At 43.9% G+C, this 24,642-nt stretch overlaps 1 protein-coding gene across 1 annotated transcript in view; it reads right to left on the reverse strand.

Annotated features, from left to right (window-relative positions):
* The window catches only part of TRIO (trio Rho guanine nucleotide exchange factor), a 796,191-nt gene that overhangs the window by 709,912 nt on the left and 61,637 nt on the right, over positions 1–24,642 (reverse strand).

Consider the following 24,642-nt stretch of genomic DNA (forward strand, 5'->3'; position numbering starts at 1 on the left):
CTACCTGCAGATTACATGTGTTTTTTCCATGTGGGAAAAACCACGGAGTAATACAGTAACAGCAAAGTGAATAAGCTTAGACAAATCTCATGTACACTTTGCTTATTTTCTTTTTCCTGTGCAAAAATAGACCTACTGTGCTGATTAAAAAATCTGGAGCATGTCAATTCTTTGTGTGATTTTTATTTTTTGTGTGTGGATTTCACCCTTTTCAATGCAAGACTGAGATAAAAAAATAAAATAAAAAAAATAAAAAAATTTAACGCACAGAAGTCCACATGAAAAACTGTTAGGAAACATACACCAATACAGGTACCCTAAAAGCTCCTTAACCCCTTCTCGACTGCCCACTATACGAAAATATAATAATATTATATTATATATATACACACACACATGTGTCATGGCCGTAAATGTTGGCACCCCTGAAGTATTTCTCATAGAAAAGTATTGCAGTAACACATGTTTTGCTATACACGTTTATTCCCTTTGTGTATATTGGAACAAAACCGAAAAAGAGAGGAAAAAAAAGCAAATTGGACATAATGTCACACCAAACTCCAAAAAAACGGTCTGGACAAAATTATTGGCACTCTTAACTTAAAGGATAACTGTCATATTTGGACCCCAATTTCAATATTCATATATGTAGTTACTATTACTATGATATTACAGAATCACTAACTATTAGACTTACTTACCCCATATTTCAGAAGATTCAGCTCTTAGCAAACAGTCTGCATAAAACTGCAATTTCACTATTCAGTTAAGATGGCCGCCACTGCCCACAGCCCTGAGGCTAATCCTGCCTGCCCTCACTACCCACAATGCATTGAGCTCCTCGTGCACTAGCTTCTGCACATCAACCAATGGTTGCTCTCCACACTTAAACACGCCTTCCTTCTCCTTCTATCACATACACGTTAGGAACATCCCCCTCCCCTAAACAGTGCCACCCACAGGAGTACATTTATAAACTGGAATCCGTAACTTTAAGGCCCCTTCCACACGGGCGTTGCGGGAAAATGTGCAGGTGCGTTGCGGGAACACCCGTGATTTTTCCGCGCGAGTGCAAAACATTGTAATGCGTTTTGCACTCGCGTGAGAAAAATCACACATGTTTGGTACCCAAATCCGAACTTCTTCACAGAAGTTAGGGCTTGGGATCGGTGTTCTGTAGATTGTATTATTTTCCCTTATAACATGGTTATAAGGGAAAATAATAGCATTCTGAATACAGAATGCATAGTAAAACAGCGCTGGAGGGGTTAAAAAATAATTAAGAAAAATCATTTAACTCACCTTAGTCCAATTGATTGCGGCCCGGCATCTCCTTCTGTCCCCTTTACTGAATTCACCATGGTAAAAGATCATGTGACGTACCATGTGATGACCGGAGTGACGTCATCAAAGGTCCTTGACCTATAATTAATGCTCACCACAGGTCCTATTCAATAAAGGGGACAGAAGGAGATGGCGACATTGCGATCAAGTGGATTAAGGCGAGTTAAATGATTTAATAAAAAAAATTTAACCCCTCCAGCGCTGTTTTACTATGCATTCTGTATTCAGAACATTATTATTTTCCCTTATAACATGGTTATAAGGGAAAATAATAGCAATCGGGTCTCCATCCCGATTGTCTCATAGCAACCATGCGTGAAAATCGCACCGCATCTGCACTTGCTTGCGGATGCTTGCGATTTTCACGCAACCCCACTCATTTCTATGGGGCTTGCGTTACGTGAAAAAACGCACAAAGAGGAGCATGCTGCGATTTTCACGCAACGCACAAGTGATGCGTGAAAATCACCGCTCATGTGAACAGCCCTATAGAAATGAATGGGTCAGGATTCCGTGCGGATGCAATGCGTTCACCTCCCGCAACGCATCCGCGCGGAAAACTCGCTCGTGTGAAAGGGGCCTAACTTTAATCATCGCTTATCCCTTTACTGGGATACCTTATTCTCAGCTCCGGTAACAGCAGGCAGTGAGGGCAGCAGGCGCGTGACGTCAGTGAGTGAGCGCCACCCGCACTGCCTGCTGTTACCAGAGCTGAGAGTAATGTATCCAAGTAAAGAGATGAGCGATGATTAAAGTTAAAGGGCTTCTGTCACCCCCCATTGTGCAATTTTCCTTAGCCGACATTAGCCATTTGCTAATGTCAGCTGAGTGCAATCATACATGTCCTACCTTTGTCTGTGGCTTATTTCTTGTAAAAATAGTACTTTTATCATATGCAAATTTCTTCACTACCAGCAAGTTGGGCGTGTATTTGCTGGTAGCCGTGCATCTGCCGCTTCTAGACACGCCCCATCTCCTCTTGATAGACAGGGCCAACGAGCGCTCTCCTCCCCCCGTTGGCCCCGTCAGCCGCTGAATTCCCGCGCCTGTGCCTTGTTCGGCGCAGGCGTACTGAGTGAAGGACGCGCGCTTGCCAGCTCCTTCCTCAGTGCGCCTGCGCAGATTACGTCACACTACACCCGGAAGAGAAGACTGCCGATTATCGCTGATGCCGGCAGTCTTCTCTTCCGGGGGAAGTGTGACTTAATCGGCGCAGGCGCACTGAGGAAGGAGCTGGCAAGCGCGCGTCCTTCACTCAGTACGCCTGCGCCGATCGAGGAACGTTACGGCGCAGGAATTCAGCAGCAGACGGGGCCAGCGGGAGGAAAAGAGCGCTCGCTGACCCTGTCTATCAAGAGGAGATGGGGCGTGTCTAGAAGCGGCAGATGCGGCGGCTACCAGCAAGTACACTCCTAACTTGCTGGTAGTGAAGAAATTTGCATATGATAAAAGTATGATTTTTACAAGAAATAAGCCACAGACAAAGTTAGGACATGTATGATTGCACTCAGCTGACATTAGCAAATAGCTAATGTCAACTAAGGAAAATTGCACAATGGGGGGTGACAGAAGCCCTTTAAAGTTACAGATTACAGTTAATAAATGTATAATCCTTTGAGCTGTATATTCTAACCCCCAGGCAAGCGTCCCCGTCACCATGGGAACGCCTGGGGGTTAGAATATACCATCGGATTTGAGTTTTCACGATCTCAGTGAGATCGTACTCGGCTGTACAGCGCTCTCACTTCCAGGAATGGATGTGAGCGCGCACGCACGTAGCAGGGCAGCCTGCTCGTGCGTCTCCCGTCCTCCAGCGCAGCCAACAGATAGACGGACCTCTCCTAGCAACGCAGTTTTAGGGTAAGGTGAGAATAGGCACTATGGGGAACAAATTGAATGATTTTAATGGTTTAGGAAGAATTTATATAAAATTTGAAGATGGCCACTAAGGTGATACTATATCAAAATATGGAAGAAAAAAAAAATATGACAGTTATACTTTAATATTTGGTTGCACACCCTTTGGAAAAAAAAATAACTGAAACCAGTCGCTTCCTATAACCATCAATAAGCTTCTGACACCTCTCATCCGGAATTTTGCTCCAGGTCTCTCTTATTGGAATGGCGCTCATGACACGACATTGAGAAGCAACTCATTGCACCAGTTGGGGTTAAATAACTTGTTGCCCATGCAGTAATTATCCAATAGGAGGCTCATAACTATTTGCTTAGTTAAATCCGGGTGGCGACAATTTTTTGGGGACAGGCAGTGTATATTCAGTCGTGGCCAAAAGTTTTGAGAATGACACAAATATTAGTTTTCACAAAGTTTGCTGCTAAACTGCTTTTAGATCTTTGTTTCAGTTGTTTCTGTGATGTAGTGAAATATAATTACACGCACTTCATACGTTTCAAAGGCTTTTATCGACAATTACATGACATTTATGCAAAGAGTCAGTATTTGCAGTGTTGGCCCTTCTTTTTCAGGACCTCTGCAATTCGACTGGGCATGCTCTCAATCAACTTCTGGGCCAATTCCTGACTGATAGCAACCCATTCTTTCATAATCACTTCTTGGAGTTTGTCAGAATTAGAGGGTTTTTGTTTGTCCATCCGCCTCTTGAGGATTGACCACAAGTTCTCAATGGGATTAAGATCTGGGGAGTTTCCAGGCCATGGACCCAAAATGTCAACGTTTTGGTCCCCGAGCCACTTAGTTATCACTTTTGCCTTATGGCACGGTGCTCCATCGTGCTGGAAAATGCATTGTTCTTCACCAAACTGTTGTTGGAAGAAGTTGCTGTTGGAGGGTGTTTTGGTACCAGTCTTTATTAATGGCTGTGTTTTTTAGCAAAATTGTGAGTGAGCCCACTCCCTTGGGTGAGAAGCAACCCCACACATGAATGGTCTCAGGATGCTTTACTGTTGGCATGACACAGGACTGATGGTAGCGCTCACCTTTTCTTCTCCGGACAAGCCTTTTTGCAGGTCACCATGGTTAACAATGGAAGAACAATGATTTCAAGCATCACCCTCCTTTTAACATGTCAAGTCTGCCATTTTAACCCAATCAGCCTGACATGATGATCTCCAGCCTTGTGCTCGTCAACATTCTCACCTGAGTTAACAAGACGATTACTGAAATGATCTCAGCAGGTCCTTTAATGACAGCAATGAAATGCAGTGGAAATTTTTTTTTGGGATTAAGTTAATTTTCATGGCAAAGAAGGACTATGCAATTCATCTGATCACTCTTCATAACATTCTGGAGTATATGCAAATTGCTATTATAAAAACTTAAGCAGCAACTTTTCCAATTTCCAATATTTATGTAATTCTCAAAACTTTTCGCCACGACTGTACACTGGTGCGCCTGCGTGGTTGCACAGAAAGAAATGGGGATCTTGCACCCCGTGGCATGGACTTGTTTGATACATCACCATTAATGACAATGGGGGGGCCTGCGAGACTGCATACAATTAGCAATACAATGTTTCGTAATAAAGGTTGGTAATGCAAATGTGTTAAGATCTTTGGGGGCTCAGGTTCCAGATCTCATGCAAAAATCTATAAAGTATGGTATGTAACAGGATTAATTATATTTGATATAACTAACCTCATTGAGTGGACAGTGGGTACTCTGAGATAGGACTTGGCCTGTAAAATGACGCATACGGGGTATATTGAGATATATACTGTACGTTAATTACATATCTCCCTTGTTTCTTCCTTATTTGTAGCTTAAGAAGAATGAAATCAAAATGTATGGGCAAGTTTATGGAAATATTGTTGTTTATAACACTGCATGATAATGTGATTTTTTATTGTGGATATAGGAGAATTAATTGTATGAGCCTAGACCTGTTGTACACATCCCAGAAAAAGGCAGAGAAGATTAAACTTATTTCAAGCGGTCGCAGCATGCCACGTTTCTAACCATGAAAAGCACTTTTGGGGAGATTTATCAAAATTGATGCAAAGGAAAACTGGCTTAGTTGCCCAAAGAAACTAATCACATTCCACCTTTCATTTTTATAGAGCTCCTTTGGAAAATTAAAGGATCGATCAGATTGGTTGCTATGGGCAACTAAGCCATTTTCCTTTACACCAGTTTTGATAAATCCCCCTCTATGTTTTTAAATATGTGCATGTAATAAAAACGTTCCTTTTATCCCCTGGAAAGCTGTCTACATGATGCAGTCTTCATTCCATCCCTAAAAAAATTAAAGCAGTAACATACCAGCAATCTAGTTTCAATCCTCAGGATAGGCGATCGGTAACTGATCGGTAGGGTTCTGATACCCCACCGATCAGCTGTTCGGTTGACTTCAATGGGAGCAACGCCCTCAATGTTGACAGTGCTCTGTAGCTTCAGCATTGACTTCTATCGACAGAGCTACACAGAACAACTGGTAGTTGGGGGTGCGGTGCGCTGTACCCACACCGATCAACAAGAGACTGTCTATCCAGAGAAAAGGGCTTTACAACCTTTCTGGGGGAGAATGAAAAACACGCTTTACTGGTCTCAAACTTCAGGATTTCTTGCCTTAGGAAAAGATTAATATATCTTACTCATGTTTAGTATGCCTTTGTTGTAAAAAATTTATGGTAAAACATATTATGCTTCTCAGAGAGGCCTTTGTTGTTTTGGTTCAGATTAGAATTATGCCATACAACTTTCCACTTGTTGCATGCAGCTTCCTCTTACATGAGGAAGGGAGATGTGGGCCAGCTAACGTGCATGTCTCGTCAACTTTCAACTGTTCTCCCAACATGGATCCCACACCAATCTAATTGGCACGTTTGCGTGTACATTAAATCTTGAATTTAATAAGTTGTTCCTTGCTGCTCTAAACATAACCACACCCTCTAAGTACCGCTTTGAGGTGTTACCATCGAAGGACATTGTGCTAGGTGTGCTGCACATTTGTAACGGAGACATTCTGTCAGCCTCACTGCCGAACAGTGGCAGTATTGTGGCTGGATGTATGGACGTGTTGGGTTCACTTGCTAAGCGAGTGTGAATGCTAGGGTGGATGCGGAGTTCCCACATCCAAGATCACGAGTGCTGTGAATACCAGAGTAATGTTATAATTGTATCGATCAAATTGTTACAGCTGTGGAGACACCAAATATGTAGAAAGGGATTTTATTATTTCCCCCCCCCCCATTTAAAAACTTTTTTCAGGTTTAAAGGGAACCTGTCACCGGGATTTTGTGTATAGAGTTGAGGACATGGGTTGCTAGATGGCCGCTAGCACATCCGCAATATCCAGTCCCCATAGCTCTGTGTGCTTTTATAGTGTAAGAAAACAGATTTGATACATATGCAAATTAACCTGAGATGAGTCAGAGCTTGAAAATATGACTCTTCTCTGGTCACACAAATAAGATATTTTATGTTAATTTTCATATGTATCAAAGTTTTTTTTACACAATAAAAGCACACAGAGCTATGGGGACTAGGTATTGCGGATGGATTTTTTTAAACTAATTTTCCCTCGTGGTGAGAGGTGATCATTTGTATTAGGGTCCATTCACACGTCTGTAGAATGGGTCCACATGTGGACCCATTCATTCTCTATGGGCAAGCAATGGATGCGGACAGCACACAGTGTTCTGTCCGCATCCGCATTTCCGGAGTGGGCCCCCAATCTTCCGGTCCGCGGCTCCGGAAAAAAATAGAACATGTCCTATTCTTGGCCGCAATTTTGGACAAGAATAGGCAGTTATATGGGGGTGCCGGCCGGGTGTATTGCGGATTCGCAATACACTACGGACGTGTGAATAGACTCTTATGCTGTCAGTGGCAAACCGACAGGAAATTTAGCAGTTCATGCCTCTGGCTTTGGATGCAATGCAAATTCATAAAGATACCCGCTGCCCTGTAAAGACATCAGCACCCCATGATTGCATTTGTGGGAGAAGGCAGCCTTCTCCATCAGAAACCACTCAGCTGCCATGGTTGCTATCGACTGCAGCATCTAACAAATTAAAACAACAGGATTGCCGGTTTCTCTGATCCTGGGTATTAAAGCATGTGTCTAGCTGTCACTAGATATCCAGACACCTGCTCCACCTGGCACAAGACTAACTTGCCAGGCTAAACCTGGTGTATGTGCAGATTTAAAATCCATTAGTTAAACACATACTGTCAGTCACTAACAGGTTAACCTCATAAGCAATGTATAAAATAAACTTCAGCACAAAATCCTTGTTGCGATTGATTGTAGTTTATTTAATTGATCTTGCGGCTGCAATAGTGTGACGTTTCGGTCGAATGGCCTTCTTCAGACTAATGCCGCTTGCAAAAAGGGAAAAGAAGGTACAGAGAATGAGCGCTGTGGTTAGGCAGTGTTGTGCGCCCTTCTCCTATCACGCAGCACAACACTGCTGTTAGATATAACACTGTCAGCTGTTAGAGAAGGCACCAGCACTCCAGTGAGCGCCGCGGCTTTCCCACAGCTTACCAAGCACAGCTCTGCACATTGTATAGTGGCTGTGCTTGGTATCGCAGCTCAACCCCATTTACTTCAATGGGCCTGAACTGCACATAGGCCAAGTGACCGATGAACGTGTCGTTACTGGCATAGGGAAAGCAGTGAGAAGGCCGCAGCGCTATTGCAAGCATTGCTGCCTTCTCAAACAGCTGATTAGCAAAAGCCCCAGGTGTCAGACCCCCACCGATCAGAAACTGATGACCTATCCTGAGAATATTTTATCAGTATTAAAACCTCAGAAAACCCCTTTAAGGTTGCATATAAAGTAGTGGAAAGCAGGAAAAAATTTCAAGCGTGGCAGAATTGAAAAACAAACAAAACGCAATTTCACCCAATTTTTATGGGTTTTGTTTTTACGGTGTTCATTATGCAGCCAAACTGTTCCCTTCATTCTCTGGATCAGTAAAAAAAATTGTAGTGTTCACCGTACAAGATAAACTTGTATATATTTTAACAGTTCAGGTATTTTGGGACGAGGCAATGCCTTTAAGGTTTATTTTTATTTATTTGGAAAATGAGGTAAATAGAATTTTTATATTTAAAACAAAATAATAATAAATATAATATATATAAAAAATTATTATATATATATATATATATATATATATATATATATATATACACATACATATATACACACACATATATTATATATATATATATATATATATATATATATATATATATATATATATATATATATATATATTTTTTATTTTTTTATTTAAAAAGTAAAATATATATAAAGGAGTTATCCAAGACTATAAAATGTACCGCATATGCCTGGGCCCTTCACACTGAATATACTTACCTGACTCCCCGCTCTGCTTCTGGTCCCCGCACTGCTTCTCCCAGTGTGCGGATGAAAACATCCGGTGTCAGGGGGGAGGGAAGAGCAGCCGATGGCAGGCGGTGACTGGCACGAGCCTCCCTAGCATCACCCGCAATGCTGGATGTTTTCATCCGCGCACAGGGAGAAGCAGCAGCGGTGGTGCCGGGACCAGGAGCATCGCAGGGAGCCAGGTAAGTATATTCAGTGTGAGGGGCCTGGGCATATGGGATGCATTTTATAGTCTAGGAGAACCCCTTTGAGTTTCCTTACAGAGCTTGAACATGCAATCTTCAGATCGCTTCACCCATAGACTGAAATTAATTACTACTGCAGTCTACGGGAGATTTGCTCTTTTCCAATGGAGTCCTGCCATCTGCAAGCCTCCATAGGAACTACTACTGTGGTAGTCTCAGAACCTTCAGAGGGACTGAGGCTACCACAGAGAATGAACAGCTTAAGGGTCCATTCACACGTCCGTTGTTTCTTTCCTGATCTGTTCCGTTTTTTGCGGAACAGATGTGGACCAGATCTGGACCCATTCATTGTCAATGGGTCCTGAAAAAAAAATCGGACAGCTCAATGTCAGATTTTTTTTCAGGACCCATTGAAAATGAATGGGTCCAGATCTGTTCCGCAAAAAACGGAACAGATCAGGAAAGAAACAACGGATGTGTGAATGGACCCTAACTGATCTTCACACCTCATCTGAGGAGTTAAAAAAACGGCTGGTCAATTGCAACAGAGAAATTCCCCAGACATCATGGAACCGGGAGTTCATAATTAATTATTAAATAAATGCACATCTTAGCCATACACCGTTTACAACTTTCAGACCACTATGACCTTCTGGTGAAGAGCTATGATCCATATTGGGGTTTTGGATTTTCAGCTACCATAACCAAAGGAAAGGTAAGTGGTATCCTCCCAGGGGGGGGGGGAGAGGCGTCACAAACTTTGGGTTAACTGCCCGTGCGAGGCAACAGCCATAGTCTTACTCTGAAGGGAGGTCACGCCATGTATCGCGTTTGGAGAGACCTGGGAACCCCGCTGATCTCACTGCCTCCAATGTGACTAAAGCATCAAAGGACTATACCCATATCCGGTAAATGGCTTTCATATTATCTGTTGACTCTGACTGTACCATAGAAACATAGAATGTGTCGGCAGATGAGAACCATTTGTCCCATCTAGTCTGCCCAATATACTGAATACTATGAATAGCCCCTGGCTCTATCTTATATGAAGGATGGCCTTATGCCTATCCCATGCATGCTTAAACTCCTTCACTGTATTTGCAGCTACCACTTCTGCTGGAAGGCTATTCCATGCATCCACTACTCTCTCAGTAAAGTAATACTTTCTGATATTACTTTTAAACCTTTGCCCCTCTAATTTAAAACTATGTCCTCTCGTAGCAGTTTTTCTTCTTTTAAATATTCTCTCCTCTTTTACCTTGTTGATTCGATTATGTATTTAAAAGTTTCTATCATATCCCCTCTGTCTCGTCTTTCTTCCAAGCTATACATGTTAAGGTCCTTTAATCTTTCCTGGTAAGTTTTATCCTGCAATCCATGTACCAGTTTAGTAGCTCTTCTCTGAACTCTCTCCAAAGTATCAATATCCTTCTGGAGATATGGTCACCAGTACTGCGCACAATACTCCAAATGAGGTCTCACTAGTGCTCTGTAGAGCGGCATGAGCACCTCCCTCTTTCTACTGGTAATGCCTCTCCCTATACACCCAAGCATTCTGCTAGCATTTCCTGCTGCTCTATGACATTGTCTGGCTACCTTTAAGTCTTCTGAAATAATGACCCCTAAATCCCTTTCCTCAGATACTGAGGTTAGGACTGTATCACTGATTTTATATTCTGCTCTTGGGTTTTTACGCCCCAGGCGCATTATCTTGCACTTATCAACATTAAATTTTAGTTGCCAGATCTTTGACCGTTCCTCTAGTTTTCCTAAATCCTTTTCCATTTGGTGTATCCCTCCAGGAACATCAACCCTGTTACAAATCTTTGTGTCATCAGCAAAAAGACACACCTTACCATCGAGCCCTCCTGCAATTTCGCTGATAAAGATATTAAACAATATGGGTCCCAGAACAGATCCCTGAGGTACCCCACTGGTAACAAGACCTTGATCTGAATATACTCCATTGACTACAACCCTCTGTTGCCTGTCCCTCAGCCACTGCCTAACCCATTCAACAATATGGGAGTCCAAGCCCAAATACTGCAATTTATTGATAAGCCTTCTATGTGGGACAGTATCAAAAGCCTTACTAAAGTCTAGATAAGCGATGTCTACTGCACCTCCGCCATCTATTATTTTAGTCACCCAATCAAAAAAATCTATAAGATTAATTTGACATGATCTCCCTGAAGTAAACCCATGCTGTTTTTCATCTTTCAATCCATGGGATTTTAGATGTTCCACGACCCTCTCTAAGTATGGTTTCCATTAATTTCCCCACTATTGATGGCAGACTTACTGGCCTATATTTGCATCTCGGACCATTGTATATAACTTGTGTGTATATAGTGTTGTGTCTAGTTCAGTAGTTATAAAAGTAGTTTTCTTCCTCTGCTACCCACTGTGTTTTCTCATAAATTACCATGGCATCGACCTGTAGTTCTGAGCCTTTGTTAGGTCGAGCATGCTCAGTGTGTCCACTTGGCATAGGGAGTGAGAGAGAGTGGTCTACGCGACCTCCGGTGTGGCACAACACTCGCTCACAACCATGACAGGCTGAGAGAGCCCTGCCAGCCCAGTAGACTGCCACCAGTTCCTCGTTAGATATAAGCCCTGGACTAGTCTGGCAGCCAATTAATAAACAGCAACACTCACAGCAGGAAAGCTAGGGATTGTGGGGAATGTAGTATTTGAAGTTTTGTGAGGGCAAGCAGCACACCTTCTACCAGCCTCTTCTCCGTTAGCTACAGTGAGACCTGCAGAAACTATACACTGCACATCGACACCTGAAGTTTTGTGAGGGAAGATCAGGCGCCATGATACTCTGTGTGTTGCAGGACCACACAGGAGCTAGACAAATGGATTGCAAGGTTAATTAAAGCTCTGGTTATATCTGTAGGTATGGGTTCTGCCTGGGTCTTAGCTTGCAGCCTTAATGCCGTTTTACAAAAATTAAGTTACTTTACCAGAATACCCCTTTAAGGCTACTTTCACACTAGCGTTGTTTTAATCCGGCGTTCCATTCCGACACCGGAACTGCCCGCCGGATCCGGAAAAACGTGTGAAAACGGATTACATTTGAATCCTGATCAGGATTTTGATCACAATGAAAAAATGCATTGGAAAAAACGGATCCGCCATTTATGGACTTTAACTTTTTTTTCACATTTTTCGGGTTTAACATGCAAAAGCCGGATCCGTTTTGACTGAACACACAGTGCCAGATCCGGCGTTAATGCAAGTCAATGGAAAAAAGGCCTGATCCGGCGTTCAGTCAAAGTGTTCAGGCTTTTTGGCCGGAGGTAAAAATACTGCATGCTACGTTTTTCTGAAAAGCCTGATCAGTCAAAAAGACTGAACTGGAGACATCCTGATGCATCCTGAAGGACTGACTCTCCATTCAGAATGCATGGGGATAAAACTGATCAGTTCTTTTCCGGATTTGAGCCCCTAGGACGGAACTCAGCGCCGGAAAAGAAAAACGCTAGTGTGAAAGTAGCCTTAGGCGATTAAATATCATTTAATTTTGTGCTGTTCTTTTGTTTCCACAAGTTCAAATCCCACAAGTTCATCTCTCAGTATTACATTACACGCTACCCGAGCTGGTTTCTGGCCCGATATAACCCAGTTAACGGACCGGGCTTATATCTAATGAGGAACTGGTGGCAGTCTACCGGGCTGGCAGGGCTCTCTCAGCCTGTCATGGTTGTGAGCAAGTGTAGTCACACCGGAGGTCACACCCTCTCTCACTCCCTATGCCCAAATGAACAGGGGGTGTCTGTGTAAAACTTTGCCAAGCTGACCTTACATATTTCCAGAGAGCGCAGAATGTCACGTCTTAGTAAAAGTGGCGAGGCCATACCAAAAAGTTATATTACCCTAAAATAGTACCAATCAAACCTTCATCTCATCCCTCAAAAAAAAGCCCCTACAAAAAAGGCTTACAGATAATGGGGATACAAAAACAATTTTTTCCCCCATAAAAAGCTTAGTGTAAAACTGAAATAACATTTAAAAAAAGTAGACATTAGGTATCGCTGCACCCGTAACAACCTACTATATAAAAATATCACATGACCACCGTAAAAAAAAATAAAAAATACTGTGCCAAAACCACGAATTTTTTGTCACCTTGCACCATAATTTGTAATATTGAATGGTCAAAAAATCATCTACCCAAAAACGGTACCAATAAAAACGTCAATTCTTCCCGCAAAAGACGAGCCCCTACACAAGATGATCGACAGACAAAAAAATAAAATAAATGACTTTCAGAAAATGGAGACACAAAAACATGATCACCCTACAGAAAATAAGCCCTCACATGGCAGAAAAAGAAAGTTATTGATGGCAGAATATGGAAAAACAAAGCACTTTTTTTTTTTTCTTCTAAATTACATATAACTATTGATTTATATATTAAGGTCCCAGTGCTATACATCGTACATAAGATAGAAAAAATTAGCATCATGATAGTTTGAATGGCAATATGAATTGGACACATAGGGTAGGATACAGATTAGCAGAGTTCATGTAGCAGGAGATCATTAAGGCCCCTTTCACACGGGCGAGTATTCCGCGCAGATGCGATGCATGAGTTGAACGCATTGCACCCGCACTGAATCCCGACCCATTCATTTCTATGGGGCTGTTCACATGAGCGGTGATTTTCACGCATCACTTGTGCGTTGCGTGAAAATCGCAGCATGCTCTATATTCAGCGTTTTTCACGCAACGCAGACCCCATAGAAGTGAATGGGGTTGCGTGAAAATCGCAAGCATCCGCAAGCAAGTGCAGATGCGGTGCGATTTTTACACACGGTTGCTAGGAGACTATCATTATTATTTTCCCTTATAACATGGTTATAAAGGGAAAATAATAGCATTCTGAATACAGAATGCATAGTAAACTAGCACTGGAGGGGTTAAAAAAATAAAATAAAATTTTAACAAACCTTAATCCACTTGATCGCGCAGCCGGCATCTCCTTCGGTCTTCATCTTAGCTGTGTGGAGGAACAGGACCTGTGGTGACGTCACTCCGGTCATCACATGGTCCATCACCATGGTAAAAGATCATGTGATGACCGGAGTGACGTCACCACAGGTCCTGTTCCTCCACACAGCTAAGATGAAGACCGAAAGAGATGCCGGCTGCGCGATCAAGTGGATTAAGGGGAGATAAAATAATAATAATAATAATATTAATAATAATAATAATTATTATTATTCCTCCAGCCCTATTGTACTATGCATTCTGTATTCAGAATGCTATTATTTGCCCTTATAACCATGTTATAAGGGAAAATAATACAATCTACAGAACACCGACGCAAAAGCCCGAACTTCTGTGAAGAAGTTCGGGTTTGGGTACCAAACATGCACGATTCCAGGCAAGTGCAAAACGCATTACAATGTTTTGCACTCGCGCGGAAAAATCGCACGTGTTCCCGCAACGCCCGTGTGAAACCAGTCTAATAGTCAGTGAATGAAGAGTCTCGTTGCAGAGACTTATTGCCGTTGGAAGAAACAACCCCTTCAGGACAGTCTTCAGTACATCGCAGATGTAGGAGTCTTCTGCCGAGCCTGCGTCTCTGTTTGTGCACAATAGTGTACAAGAAGTGTGAGGTATTATCCATCATGGGAACAGCTTATTAAGTGTCCATTTTTCTGCCACGACCTCCAGAGTGTCCAGTTTGACTCCTACCACAGAGTCAGACTTCTTTATCAGTTTGTCCAGCTTGTTGATCCTGTTGTCCCATCATACCACAGCATAAAAATAGCACTAGCACAGTGGTGGCGAACCTATGGCACGGGTGCCAGAGGCAGCACTCAGAGTCCTCTCTGTGGGCACCCACACCCTGGAAAAAGTATATGGTGTACCAATATGCCTTAGACTCTTCCTGCCATTCATCAGCGCAGGGCGCACTGTGAACAGCGCAGGCAGTGCATGTAATGTAGGCAGGCTATTACAGCTACATGATAAAATACGGTACATGGAAGATATACTATACTGGACTGTAATATTCAGGTTAAATTGCTGTGTTAGCACTCTGCAATAAATATGTGGGTTTTGGGTTACAGTTTGGGCACTCAGTCTGTAAAAGGTTCACCATCACTGCACTAGCACAACAGACTGATAGAATGTCCAGAGGAGTTTAGTTGACACTCCAAAGACCTCGGTTTCCTCAAGCAGTACATAAGGCTCTGACTTTTTTTGAACACAGTACAGGTATTAGTACTCCAATCCAAAATTGTCATCTAAGTGCACTCCCAGGTACTTGAACATGCTAATCACCTCTACTTCATCAACGGAAAGGGTACTTTCACACTAGCTTTATTCTTTTCCGGTATAGAGTTCCGTCCTAGGGGCTCAATACCGGAAAAAAAAACGCTTCAATTTTATCCTAATGCATACTGAATGGAAATCATTCCGTTCAGTATGCATCAGGATGTCTTCAGTTCAGTTCCTCTTACGGTATTTGGCCGGAGAAAATACTGTAGCATGCTGCGGTATTTTCTCCGACCAAAATCCTGGAACACTTATCGGAACGCCGGATCTGGCATTAATTTCCATTGAAATCCGGTACCTAGCGTTCCGGCAAAACTGATCCGGTTTCCTGGTCTGCGCATGCGCAGACATTTAAAAAAAGGGGGGGGGGGGGGAAATAATACCAGATCTATTTTCCCGGATGACACCATAGAGACTGATCCGTAATTTCAAAGCATTTGTCAATGCCTACAAATGATATCTGTTTGCATACGGATTTCAGGATCCGGCAACTGAACTGCCTGCCGAATCCTCACAACGCAAGTGTGAAAGTACCCTAAGGCCTCTTTTTTTCCATCCAGGTGAGATGCATGAAGCAAACACATAGCATCCGGACTGAATACTGACCTATGCGTCTTTCATACATCATTTCTGCATTCAGGGTGGAGAAAAAAAAATTATAAAAATCGCATCATCTTTTATATTCTGCATTTTCCACGCAGTTTCACAGAAGTGAATGGGGCTTTAGTGAAAAACAGATGTAATGAGTTTTTCACTTATGGTTTCTAGGAGTCGTAGATGGTTATTCTTCAGTTTTATTCACGCACGTGAAAACACATCAAAAACTGATTGCACCCGCACGGAAAGAACTGAAATACTGAACTTGCATGCAGAACATTCAGTTTTTCTTTACTGAACGACCCTGAAAGAATCCGTAACACTCATGTGAAAGAGACCTTACCGATACAGAGTTGCAGCTGGTTCAGCTCACAACAGCTGTCAAAGTCTGACACCAGCTCCTTGTATTCAGCTTCCTGACCTTTCTGAATACACCCCACATTGACAGTGTCAAAGAATTTCTGCAGAAGTTAGAGGCATCAATATTGAACAGGAACACAACCCAGTAGCCAAACAAACTGAGGTCAACCAGTCAGGGAGTCCTTTATCCATGAGATGATGCAGCTTCTCCCCCAGTAAGGTACAGGCTGTAAAGTATTAAATGCACTGGAGAAATCAAGCAAGATGATCCTCAAGTGGGAGTACACTTAGTCAAGCAGGTAGATGACTGCATCTTTCACTCCAATGCTGTCCAGGACAGTACCAACTAGTGGATTCAGGTGGTCTTTCCTGGACGAAAGTTATTCAAGGCAGCTAGGTTGTTATTCTTGGGGACAGGAAATATACAGCACGTTTTCGACAGGGACTCTCACTTGATGGCAGCTTAGACTAGACTAAAGATGTGCTGAAGGATTTGCAACTGCTCAGCACAATGGTAAAACATAAATTAATCGTACTGACTTTGAATTTGAATTTCTCTGCTTTTAAGATGGATAGTGATACCTCAAAGTAGTTATTAAATCAACATTCACCATCTGTCTACTTTATGTTAGCATCATTTTGTGAATACAAAGGGAGAGGAAAAAAAAGGAGAGAAGACAGCGCCTCATGTGTGGTGTTGCTGAAAACAATATGGCGTATAAATATGTAGTTCGCCTACTAGGGTTGCACGATAAATCGAAAAAATAATAGAATCGCTATAATCGGCAAATGCGATATGGCGATTTAGCCGACCCGAAAATGCCGCGATTATATAACGGCAGCAAGCGGGACGGCCGGCGCGTGACTGACGTCACTTAGTAACGCTCCTGCTTCCTGAAGTGGGAGGAGCGTTACTAAGTGACGTCAGTCACGAGCCGGCCGGCCAGCTAGCTGCCGCTCGCTGTAGTGCATTCATAGTGACAGTGAGTACAGAGGCTGGCCATGTTATCAATAGGAGAGAGATTGTTTTACACACTAGTAAAATACTTTACACACAAAGCCAGTTATGTGCACAGTTTAGGACACATGAGGGGACACATAGGGCCATGAGAAGGACCAGCATAAGATGCTATATGTCTTATGCTGCCCCCCCTCATGGCCCTATGTGTCATAGCACATATCCCCCATAACAGCGTCCTCCACCGATCCACCCCATAACAGCGTCCTCCACCGATCCACCCCATAACAGCGTCCTCCACCGATCCACCCCATAACACAGCGTCCTCCACCGATCCACCCCATAACACAGCGTCCTCCACCGATCCACCCCATAACAGCGTCCTCCACCGATCCACCCCATAACACAGCGTCCTCCACCGATCCACCCCATAACACAGCGTCCTCCACCGATCCCCCACAACACAGCGTCCTCCACCGATCCCCCACAACACAGCGTCCTCCACAGATCCCCCACAACACAGCGTCCTCCACAGATCCCCCACAACACAGCGTCCTCCACAGATCCCCCACAACACAGCGTCCTCCACAGATCCCCCACAACACAGCGTCCTCCACAGATCCCCCACAACACAGCGTCCTCCACAGATCCCCCACAACACAGCGTCCTCCACAGATCCCCCACAACACAGCGTCCTCCACAGATCCCCCACAACACAGCGTCCTCCACAGATCCCCCACAACACAGCGTCCTCCACAGATCCCCCACAACACAGCGCCATCCACAGATCCCCCACAACACAGCGCCATCCACAGATCCCCCACAACAGTGCCATCCACAGATCCCCCACAACAGTGCCATCCACAGATCCCCCACAACAATGCATCATTCACAGATCCCCCACAACAATGCATCATTCACAGATCCCCCACAACAGTGCATCATCCACAAATCCCCCACAACAGTGCATCATCCACAGATCCCCCATAACAGTGCCATCCACAGATCCCCTATAACTATGTCATACCCAGCCGCGTCAGCGGCTCATATGGGATAATCCAAGCAAATAGACCTCTAGCACAAATCCCTTAAAATATCGCATCGCATATCGTTATCGCAATTTATTTTATTTTTTTAAACTCGTTTTATTACATGTTAAAAGTTTACAAGCATGGCACATATACAAGAAAAAAAAATTACCTTGACCCTCATAGGGGCCATACATAAAAGCAGAAGCAGCGTATGAAGAATCTTACATACAGTTTTAAACAGCAGTGGATATCAGAATGTCAATGTCAATAATAACATGTTCAGCAGCGGTCAGGGGACATAAACATGTGGATGCATAATAGAAATAGGTTAGAACCACTTGCCTCAGGAGGCCAATCATCCAGGCTCACAAGCTTTCATACATGCTCACAGAAGGACTATCCAGTACCATCAGCCTCCTGATGCCGACTCCCGTCGTACGTAGTAAGTGAGGAATCGCACCAGGCTCCCCACACCCTATCAAACTTTTGCGGGCAACCCCTATGCTTATATACTATGTTTTCCATTGATACCGTAGCATTTACTAGAGACAGCCATAGACCCCTGGAAGGTAGATTGTCCCCCATCCAGCACATGGCGATTGCTTTTCTAGCCATAAACAATGTTCTTTCAAGGAAGATTTTATGATAGTGTGTCCAAGATTCCTCATCAACTACACCCAATATACACATTTTGGGACACAGTTGTAATGGTGAAGGCACCAGGGCTCTAAGGATCTCCAGTACAGATACCCAAAACTGCCGGATGTATGAGCAGTCCCACATCAGGTGCCAGAAGTCTGCATTCTCCACCCCGCACCTATGACATCTGGTATTATCCATCCTGCCCATCTTATGAAGCCTAGTGGGGGTTAAATAGCTATAATGCAAAATGAAGAGCTGCGTCATCCTGTTATTAATGGAAGGGGACACTAGTTGGTGCCAGTAGAGCCTCCTCCCACTCTTCCTCAGACAAAGAGGGTATGAACCCTTTCCATTTGTCCTCTACGGCCAGCGGGGACATCAGCATTCGGCGGTCCAGCAGGTGGGTATAAAGGGCCGATACTATCCCTCTAGGTCCCTGAGATCTGAGTATACCGATGGTGGGGTATTTGGATATGCTTCTACCGCTGTCTCTGAATTGAGTTTGAAGGGCATGTCGAAGCTGAAGATACCTAAAAGATAGGGTACTTGGCACTTGAAACCTATCCTGGATTTGCGCGAAATCTAAAAGCTTGCTATCCTCGTATAAGTCCCCCAGCGTTTGGATCCCATTTCTCCTCCACTCCCCTGCACCCTCTAACCTCAACAGGTGTGGAAACATGCAGTTATCCCATATAGGAATATTGCAAGGTAAGTCTTTATAAGCATTCAGCTTGGAAGCCTGTCATATCTGATGGGCTAGTTTATGCAACGGAAGGGTAGCTTTCTGTAAACGTCCCATTCCTTCTAACACCGGCCACAAAGTCGAAACCTGCAGATATTCATGCAGATAGTATTCCGAATTAGGTCTTGAGGTCTCGGTTACCCAGCTCCTCAGGAATCTCAGCTGACTAGCAATGAAATAGAGGAAAAAATCAGGCAGGGCCGCACCGCCTTGCAGCTTCGATCTCTGGAGGACCTGGAGCGAGAGCTTTCTTCTAGCTTTTCCCCATACAAAAGCAGTGACCAAGGAGTGTATGCGTTTAAAGAAGCTCCGAGGGATCGGCGTGCATGCATGAGACAATACATATAATCCTTTAGGTAACAGAACCATTTTCACTAGATTCAGTCTGCCCATAACAGACAAAGGGAGAGCCTCCCGTGTTTTCATTTTATCTTTAAAAAGAGCTTCCAGAGGCTCAACATTCAGGTCGTAGGCAAGCTGAGAAGCCCTAGTGATCATCACCCCAAGATATTTGAATCTATCCACTACTGGCAGATTATGATGGTAAGTCCCCCAGTCATGATCCCACAAAGGCATGATGGCGGATTTACCCCAATTTATGTGTAGGCCAGAATAACGCCCAAACAAGGCTACTACTTCAATCGCCCTTGGCAGGGACACCTCCGGACCAGACATAAAAAGTATCAGGTCATCCGCATACAAGCAGATTCTCTCCTCCCTACAGCCCATTGAAATTCCTGCATACACTGGGTCCTGCCTGATTCTAATTGCCAGGTGTTCTATCGCAATTGCAAACAATAGGGGGGAAAGCGGGCAACCCTGCCTGGTGCCTCTGTGCAAGGAGATCTCCTCGGAGTAGGAGCCATTAAGCTGAATACGAGCAGCTGGGTTATTATAAAGTATGTTAATCCATTTAACGAACTTGGGACCAAAACCAAAGCTTCTCAGCACAGCTATCAGGAAGGGCCATTCCAGGGAATCAAAAGCTTTGGCCGTGTCTAAAGAGGCTAGGGCCCACCTTTCTTTCCCCGCCGAACCTATTTGCGCGATCACCTGAGTTCTCCTAATATTATCCGAGGTGGATCTACCCGGCATAAATCCTGATTGATCAGGGTGGATCACTGTGGTTATCGCCTTATTAAGCCTATTGGCTAATATTCTAGTCAGGATTTTATAATCCAAGTTCAGCAATGAAATTGGACGGTAAGATCCACAGTCCAGCGGGTCCTTGCCAGGCTTCAGTATCAAAACTATAGAGGCGTCATACATAGAAACTGGCAATGAGCCGCCGGAGTGCACCGCCCCATACAGCTTTACGAGTTGTGGCGCCAGTACCTCCCTATACTTTGCATACACTTCCACCGGGATGCCATCAGGACCCGGGGCTTTCCCAGCGGGGAGATCCGTGATGGCCCTCTCTACTTCCTCCAAGGTGATGTCCTCCTCCATAATACCCTTATCCAGGTCACTAAGTTGGGGGTAGGCGATTTCATTGAGATACGCCTCTAAATCCTGCACAGTGTAATTTACCGCTGACTTGTATAGATCCGCATAAAAGGAATGCATACAACTTAATAAGTCCCTAGCCGTCTCGACTATGCGACCATCGGCCTCCCTAAGGCGGAGTAACGGTGGAGCCATAGTGTTCGCACGGGCTATATGGGCCAGCAATTTCCCGGCTTGATTGCCCACCTCGAACGCCTGCTGTTTCAGAAAAAAGAGTTTCCTTTTACTCTTTTCTTCCAGGTGCATTGCGTATAGTCTGCCACTGGTCAGCCACGCCCCTCTATGTTCTTCCGTAGGGGATTCAACGAAACTTCTCTCTGCCTCTTTGCAGCTGGCGAGCAATTCTTCCTCTTTACGCTGCGCATCCCTCTTAACATAAGAAATGAAAGACTTAAGGCAGCCTCTAAGGTACGCCTTCAGGGTCTCCCAAAGTAATAGGGAGTCGGTGGAAACGTCCTGTGCCTCAAAGAAGACCCCCAACTGATCTGGAACCCTGTCCGTCAAACCAAATAAAGTGAGCCAGAACGGATGGATGCGCATCTTACTACCTAATCCAGAGGAATCAGGGGATCCCAGCACGGCGAGGACCGGTGCATGATCAGAGGGGCCCTGCGGTCCGTGGCGAATGCTCACCAAATCAGTATAAGCTGCGGGATTACCAAGCAAGTAATCAATTCTAGAGAGGGCGCCCCGGGAGGGTGTAAAACAGGAGTATTCTCTGGTATTCGGGTTCCTGGCCCTCCACATATCTATCCACCCAATCTCCTGTGAAATCCTAGTCAATGGCGTGTCATCACTCCCCATCCATGTATTATCACTCCTACTTCTAAATCTATCCATGTTCTCACTCATGACCTGATTGAAGTCCCCCATACACAGTAAACGGGCATTGGGATAGTGAGTTACAAAACCCACAACTGACTGTAGTAGGGAAACAGAGGCAGGGGGTGAGTTATACAGGTTTACTATCACATAAGGGATACATTCAACATGTGCATATAAGAAAATGTATTGCCCTGCTGGATCCATCATTGAATGATGGATCTCGCATCTCAAGCTTCTGTGAAGCAAGAGCGCCACTCCCCTAGAGTGCGAATTACCATAGGCGTTAAATAGATGCTGAACCCAAGGTTTTTTAAGCCTATGTCCCGTTTCCGGGGTGAGATGGGTCTCCTGGAGGCCTAGAATGTGGGGATTGAATGAGCGTATCTGGGAGGCCACAGCTATCCGCTTCTTTGGATCACCCAATCCCCTGACATTCCAGGACATGAGTCTCAAGGAGGCCTTAAGGGCGTGAGATCAATATCCAGGCCATCTAACCCCTTAATCACTCCATTCCTCAAAATAAATTGCATCTGCTTAAAACAAAACATCAATCCTACTACAGGAAGATAGTAGACATTAGGCCATGCTTGATACGAGTGTGCATATACATGAACTAAAATAACATATAACAACATCTTGAAAGACCTGAGGTTATCAGGTACAGGACCAGAGAACGTACTGATCCTAAACTCGGGGACCTGCATGGTGTAAAAGGTTGGTATTACCACACAGGTGCCGCTCCAACCCTCATTGCCATATACTCATGTAAACTGCCACCTTTGGCCTAAAGGAGCCATGCTCAGTGACACAGTGTTCCTTCTTTAGGATCTGAAGCTCCACTCCGTTATCGCAATTTTTAGGGCCCTAATCGCAATCGCACAAAATTCCCATATCGTGCAGCCCTATCGCCTACCAGAGTCTGTTATGAAGGAGTCACAACAGCTATATGGGCTCCTGCTGGTGTATATCCCGACCAGCATGCGGGGGCTTGGCTGCAGCCTAGGTTCCTGCCTGTACCAAGATGGGGGTGCTGGAGCTGAAGTCAGACATAGGTAAAAAACCAGATGAACCTCTTCTGTGGGCGCCCGCAGAAAAGATTCATCTGGTTTTTTACCTACGTCCGATCATTTTGTGAATGTCACTTTATTTTTTTAGGGCGTTAGAAGGCTTAGATCTTTCACATTTTAAGGACATTTCCAAAATCAACTTTAAGGACCAATTTACTTTTGAAGTCACTTTGTCGGGCTTGCATAGTAGGAACCACCCATAAAAGACACAGGCTTTTAACCCCTTAGTGACCACCCATACGTGTTTTTACGGTGGTCACTAAGGGGCCTTGGGTTGGAGCGCCGCCTTATTACGGCGGCACTTCAGCCCAAGTTAGCGATAAAATCAATCGCTGTAGCTCCGTGCCCGCAGCTACCAGAGGTAGCTGAGGACTCGGGGCAGTGATCAGAGACCGTGACAAGCGGTCTCTGATCATGTGATCACCGTGATACACTTTATCACAGAAAATGCACTAAACTTTGTTCCTCCTCTCATGTAAGAGGAGGGAGAAAGTCTCCGGTGCAGCAATCGGGTCCCCCAGTGCTCTTCTGGCTCTAAGCTGGGTCCCGATCCCCCCCCCCCCCCTCAAGAAAGATGGTGGAAAGGGTCCTTTTTTTTTTTTTTTTTTACTTTATACTTTGTTTTTCATAATAAAAACATTTCTTTTGTACATTTTTGTCCCACTGAAGGACATTAACTTTTGGGGATCTCATCCCCTCTACAATGCAGTACAATAATTAATAAATAATAATAAAGTTTAGTGCATTTGAGGAAATAGCTAAAATGACATTGAAGGGGGAAGTTATCATTATGGGAGACTTCAATCTTCCAGATGTAAACTGGAAAACCAAAATAGCTAGTTCTGCCAGGAGTACAGATATTCTAAATTCCCTACTGGGATTATCTCTACAGCAAGTAGTGGAGGAGCCAACCCGGAAGGAGGCCATTTTAGATTTAGTATTCACAAATGGGAATTTGGTATCTGATATTACTGTAGGGGAAAGCTTGGGATCTAGTGATCACCAGTCAGTGTGGTTTACTATAAGTACAGTGACTGAGTCACACCACACAAAAACAAAAAAGTTTTAGATTTTAGAAAAACAGACTTTTCTAAAATTAGATTAGTGGTATACAAGTCCCTATCAGACTGGAACAGTTTCATTGGAGTCCAGGAGAAATGGGACTACTTAAAAGTGGCACTATTGAAGGCAACAGAAAATTGCATTAGGCTTGTCAGTAAAAGCAAAAAAAGGAAGAGACCACTGTGGTACTCAGCAGAAGTGGCCAAAATCATTAAAAACAAAAAGATAGCATTTAGGAATTATAAAAAAAAACAAAACGAGGATGACAGACAAATTTATAAGATTAGGCAGAGAGAGGCCAAACAAGTTATAAGAGCTTCCAAAGCACAGGCAGAAGAGAAATTAGCTCAGTCAGGAAAAAAAGGCCAGAAGGCATTCTTCAGATACATAAATGAAAAAAGGAAACTAAAACAAGGAATTACCAAATTAAAAACAAAAGAAGGAATGTATATAGAAGAAGATAAAGAACTAGCTGACTGCCTCAATGAATATTTCTGTTCAGTTTTTACAAAGGAAAATGAAGGAGAAGGACCTCAGTTAGGAAAGAAGTCTAATGAATCTTTTGATGCATGTGTCTTTACAGAGGAAGAGGTTCTAAGTCAGCTGTCTAAAATTAATACAAATAAGTCACAGGGGCCTGATGGGATACACCCAAAGCTATTAAAAGAGCTCAGCGTTGAACTAGCAA

This window comes from Bufo bufo, chromosome 5 (genome assembly GCF_905171765.1).
Source record: "Bufo bufo chromosome 5, aBufBuf1.1, whole genome shotgun sequence".
NCBI lineage: Eukaryota > Metazoa > Chordata > Amphibia > Anura > Bufonidae > Bufo > Bufo bufo.